The sequence below is a fragment of the Pan paniscus genome, chromosome 4 (genome assembly GCF_029289425.2).
Source record: "Pan paniscus chromosome 4, NHGRI_mPanPan1-v2.0_pri, whole genome shotgun sequence".
In the NCBI taxonomy this organism is placed as follows: Eukaryota; Metazoa; Chordata; class Mammalia; order Primates; family Hominidae; genus Pan; species Pan paniscus.
In genome coordinates this window covers 175,997,241-176,003,022 of record NC_073253.2, presented here as the reverse complement: position 1 = coordinate 176,003,022, position 5,782 = coordinate 175,997,241, and the positions used below count along the sequence as shown (strand labels likewise).

Sequence of the window (5,782 nt, the reverse complement as noted above, 5' to 3'; positions counted from 1 at the left end):
CTGTTTTGAGATACATTCCATTGATACCAAGTTTATTGCGAGTTTTTAGCATGAAGGGTGTTGAATTTTGTCAAAGGCCTTTTCTGCGTCTATTCAGATAATCATGTGGATTTGTTATGGGTTCTGTTTATGTGATGGATTACATTTATTGATTTGGAATGCTGGTGATTTTTGCATATTGATTTTGTATCCTGAGACTTCACTGAAGTTGCTTATCAGCTTAAGGAGATTTTGGGCTGAGACGATGGGGTTTTCTAAATATACAATAATGTCATCTGCAAACAGAGACAATTTGATTTCCTGCCTTTTATTTCTTTCTCTTGCCTGATTGCCCAGGCCAGAACTTCCATTACTGTGTTGAATAGGAGTGGTGAGAGAGGTCATCCTTGTCTTGGGCCAGTTTTCAAAGGGAATGCTTCCAGTTTTTGCCCATTCAGTATGATTCTGGCTGTGGGTTTGTCATAAATAGCTGTTATTATTTTGGGATACCTTCCATCGATACCTAGTTTATTAAGAGTTTTAACATGAAGGGGCATTGAATTTTATTGAAGGCCTTTTCTGCATCTATTGAGCTAATCATGTAGTTTTTGTCATTTGTTCTCTTTATGTATTGATTATGTTTATTGATTTGCATATGTTGAACCAGGCTTGCGTTCCAGAGATGAAGCCCACCTGATCATGGTGGATAAGCTTTTTGATGTGCTGCTGGATTCTATTTGCCCATTTTTGTTGAGGATTTTCGCATAGATGTTCATTAGGCATATTGACCTGAAATTTTCCTTTTTTATTGTGTCTTTGCCAGGTTTTGGAATCAGGATGATGCTGGCCTCATAAAATGAGTTAGGGAGGAGTCCCTCTTTTTCTATTGTTTGGAATCATTTCAGAAGGAATAGTACCAGCTCCTCTTTGTACCTCTGGTAGAATTGGTCTGTGAATCTGTCTGGTCCTGGGCTTTTTGTTGTTGTTAGTAGGCTATTAATTACTGCCTGAATTTCAGAACTTGTTACTGGTCTATTGAGGGATTCGATTTCTTCCTGGTTTAGTGTTGGGAGGGTGTATGTGTCCAGAAATTTATCCATTTCTTCTAGATTTTCTAGTTTATTTGCATAGAGGTGTTTATAGTATTCTCGGATGGTAGTTTGTATTTCTGTGGGATCAGTGGTGTTATCCCCTTTATCATCTTTTATTGTGTCTATTTGATTCTTCTCTCTTTTCTTCTATATTAGTCTAGCTAGTGGTCTATTTTGTTAATCTTTTCACAAAACCAACTCCTGGATTCATTGATTTTTTTGAAGGGTTTTTTGTGTCTCTATCTCCTTCAGTTCTGCTCTGATATTAATTATTTCTTGTCTTCTGCTAGCTTTTCAATTTGTTTGCTCTCGCTTCTCTAGTTCTTTTAATTGTGATGTTAGGGTGTCAATTTTACATCTTTTCCACTTTCTGCTGTGGGCATTTAGTGCTATAAATTTTTCTCTTAATACTGCTTTAGCTGTGTCCCAAAGATTTTGGTATGTTGCGTGTTTGTTCTCATTGGTTCCAAATAACTTTTTTATTTCTGCCTTAATTTTGTTATTTATCCAGTAGTCATTCAGGAGCAGCTTGTTCAGTTTCCATGTAATTCTGTGGTTTTGAGTGAGTTTCTTAATCCTGAGTTCTAATTTGACTGCACTGTGGTCTGAGAGACTGTTATGATTTCTGTTCTTTTGCATTTGCTGAGGAGTGTTTTACTTCCAATTATGTGGCCGATTTTAGAATAAGTGCTATGTGGTTCTTAGAAGAATGTATATTCTGCTGATTTGGGGTGGAGAGTTCTGTAGATGTCTGTTAGGTCTGTTTGGTCCAGAGCTGAGTTCAAGTCCTGAATATCCTTATTAATTTTCTGTCTCGTTGATCTAATATTGACAGTGGGGTGTTAAACTCTCCCACTATTATTGCGTGGGAGCCTAAGTCTCTTTGTATGTCTCTAAGAACTTCTTTTATGAATCTGAGTGCTCCTGTATTCGGTGCATATATATTTAGGATAGTTAGCTCTTCTTATTGCATTGATCCCTTTACCATTATTTAATGCCCCCCTTTGTCTTTGTTGCTTTAAAGTCTGTTTTATCAGAGACTAGGATTGCAGCCCCTGCTCTTTTTGCTTTCCATTTGCTTGGTAAATATTCCTCCATCCCTTTATTTTGAGCCGATGTGTGTCTTTGCATGTGAGATGGGTCTCCTGAATACAGCACACCGATGGGTCTTGACTCTTTATCCAATTTGCCAGTCTGTGTCTTTTAATTGGGGCAGTCAGCCCATTTACATTTAAGGTTAATATTGTTATGTGTAAATTTGATCCTGTCATCATGACGCTTGCTGGTTATTTTGTACATTCCTTTATGCAGTTTCTTCATAGTGTCGTTGGTCTTTATATTCTGGTGTGTTTTTGCAGTGGCTGGTACCAGTTGTTCCTTTCCATATTGAGTGCTTCCTTCAGGAGCTCTTGTAGGGCAGGATTGGTGGTGACAAAATCCCTCAGCATTTGCTTGTCTGTAAAGGACTATATTTCTCCCTCATTTATGAAGCTTAGTTTGGCTGGATATGGAATTCTGGGTTGAAAATTTTTTTAAGAATGTTGAATATTGGCCCTCACTCTCTTCTGGCTTCTAGGGTTTCTGCAGAGAGATCCACTGTTCGTCTGATGGGCTTCCCTTTGTAGGTAACCTGACCCTTCTCTCTGGCTGACCTTAACATTTTTTCCTTCATTTCAACCTTGGTGAATCTGACGATTATGTGTCTTGGGGTTGCTCTTCTCAAGGAGTATCTTTGTGGCATTCTCTGTATTTCCTGAATTTGAATGTTGGCCTGTCTTGCTAGGTTGGGGAAGTTCTTCTGGGTAATATTCTGAAGTGTGTTTTCCAACTTGGTTCCATTCTCCCCATCACTTTCAGGGACCCTGATCAATCATAGGTTTGGTCTTTTCACATACTCCCATATTTCTTGGAGGCTTTGTTTGTTCCTTTTCATTCTTTTTCTCTAATCTTGTCTTCATGCCCTATTTCAGTAAGTTGTTCTTCAGTCTCTCACATCCTTTCTTCCTCTTGATCGATTTGGCTATTGATACTTGTGTATGCTTCACGAAGTTCTCGTGCTGTCTTTTTCAGCTCCATGAGGTCATTTATGTTCTCCTCTAAACTGGTTATCCTAGTTAGCCATTCCTATAACCTTCTGTCAACGTTCTTAGCTTCATTGGATTTGGTCAGAACATGCTCCTTTACCTCAGAGGAGTTTGTTATTGCCCATATTCTGAAGCCTACTTCTGTCAATTTGGCAATTCTTTCAAACTCATTTTCTGTCCGGTTTTGTGCCCTTACTAGACAGGAGTTATGATCATTTGGGGAAGAGGCATTCTGATTTTTGAAATTTCCAGCATTTTTAAGCTGGTTTTTCCTCATCTTTGTGGATTTATCTACCTTTGATCTTTGAGGCTGATGACCTGTGGTTGGGGTTTTTGTGTGGGGATCCTTTTGTTGATGTTGATGTTACTGCCTTCTGTTTGTTAGTTTTTCTTCTAACAGTCAGACCCCTTTTCTGCAGGTCTGCTGCAGTTTGCTGGAGGTCCACTCCAGACCCTATTTGCCTGGGTATCACCAGTGGAGGCTGCAGAACAGCAAAGTTTGCTGCCTGCTCCTTCCTCTGGAAGCTTCATCTTAGAGGGGCACCAGCCTGATGCCAACCAGAGCTCTCCTGTATGAGGTGTCTGTCAACCCCTGTTGGGAGGTCTCTCCCCGCCAGGTGGCACAGGGGTCAGGGACCCACTTGAGGAGGCACTCTGTCCCTTAGCAGAGCTCGAGTGCTGTGCTGGGAGAGCCCTCCTTGTCAGCATCTGCTGCTCTCTGCAGAGCCAGCAGGCAGGAACGTTTAAGTCCACTGAAGCTGCACCCACAGCCGCCCCTTCCCCCAGGTGCTCTGTCCAAGGGAGTTGGGAGTTTTATCTATAAGCCCCTGACTGGGACTGCTGCCTTTCTTTCAGAGATGCCCTGCCCAGTGAGGAGGAATCTAGAGAGGCAGTCTGGCCACAGCCTCTTTGCCGTGCTGTGTTGAGTTCTGCCCAGTCCGAACTTCCAGGCCTCCTTAGCACTGTCAGGGGAAAACCACCTATTCAAGCCCCAGTAATGACAGATGCCCCTCCCCCAACCAAGCTCCAGGTCAGCTCCAGACTACTGTGCTGGCAGCAGGAATTTGAAGCCAGTGGCTCTTAGCTTGCTGGGCTCCGTGGGAGTGGGACCCGCTGAGTGAGCCCACTTGGCTCCCTAGCTTCAGCCCCCTTTCCAGGGGGTGAACAGTTCTGTCTTGCTGTGGTTCCAGGTGCCACTAGGGTATGAAAAAACACTCCTGCAGCTAGCTCAGTGTCTGCCCAAACAGCCACCCAGTTTTGTGCTTGAAACCCAGGGCCCTGGTGGTGTAGTCACATGAGGGACTCTCCTGTTCTGTGGATTGCAAAAATCATGGGAAACGCGTAGTGTCTGGGCCAGATAGCACAGTCCCTCACAGCTTCCCTTGGCTGATGGAGGGAGGCCCCCCACTCCTTGCACTTCCTGGGTTGAGGCAACGCCCCACCCTGCTTCTGCTTGCCTTCCATGGGCTGCACCCACTGCCTAACCAGTCCCAATGAGATGAACAGGGTACCTCAGTTGGAAATGCAGAAATCCCCTGCCTTCTGCATTGGTCTCACTGGCAGGCCAGAGCGTTCCTATTCAGACATCTTGCCAGATCCTTCCTATGTTTTTCTTTTCTTTTCTTTTCTTTTCTTTTTTTTTTTTTTTTTTTTTTTTGAGACGGAGTCTTGCTCTGTTGCCCAGGTTGGAGTGCAGTGGCGCCATCTCGGCTCACTGCAAGCTCCGCCCCCTGGGTTCACGCCATTCTTCTGCCTCAGCCTCCCGAGTAGCTGGGACTACAGGCACCCGCCACCATGCCCAGCTAATTTTTTGTATTTTTAGTAGAGACGGGGTTTCACCATGTTAGCCAGGATGGTCTCAATCTCCTGACCTTGTGATCCACCCGCCTCAGCCTCCCAAAGTGCTGGGATTACAGGCGTGAGCCACCGCGCCCAGCCCTCCAATGTTTTTCTTTATCGTAAAATTAAATTTAAAATATGGAACACTTCATGAATTTGCACGTCCTCCTTGTGCAGGGGCTACGCTAATCTCTGTATCATTCCAATTTTACTAAACGTGCTGCCAAAGCAAGCACTACTTGTAATAATTTCTGTGAGATTTAATGATTTTGTGTGTATAACAATATTCTTTCTTATTTCCGAGTAGCACTTTATTTGCATGGATATATCATCATTTGTTATCAATTGGTGAGCTTTGTGTTGTTTTCAAATTTTGGCTATTACAAATAAAGCTGCTATGAACATTCACAGATTTCCTTTTCTCTTGGAAAAGTAATTAGAAGGCCATGCTGGATCATATGGTTAGTGACTGTTGAACTTTTAAAGGAACTACTGAACTGTTTTCCAAAGTGACCATAGTATTTGACAGTCCCATGAGCAGTGTATGAGAGTTCCTTCCCTCCACATCCTCACCAACACTTGCTATTGTCAGGCTTTGTAATTTTAGCCACTTTAATAGATGGTAATGGTATCTTGTTGTGGTTTTAGTTTGCATTTTCTTAGTGTTTAATGACATTAAGTATCTCTTCCTGTGCTTATTTTTCATCTGTGTATCTTCCTTGTTGACAGGTTTTATCAGTAATGATGGTGGCTTTATGAAACTTTTTTTCTGCATCATTGACATGATCA

The 5,782-nt window shown here is 42.5% G+C and overlaps 1 non-coding gene across 1 annotated transcript; it reads right to left on the bottom strand.

Annotated features, from left to right (window-relative positions):
* Nucleotides 1-5,125: 5,125 nt before the first annotated feature.
* LOC112439895 (U6 spliceosomal RNA) lies at nt 5,126-5,229 on the bottom strand. Its single transcript, XR_003028125.3, has one exon. It is a non-coding gene; the product is annotated as a U6 spliceosomal RNA (small nuclear RNA).
* Nucleotides 5,230-5,782: the final 553 nt, after the last annotated feature.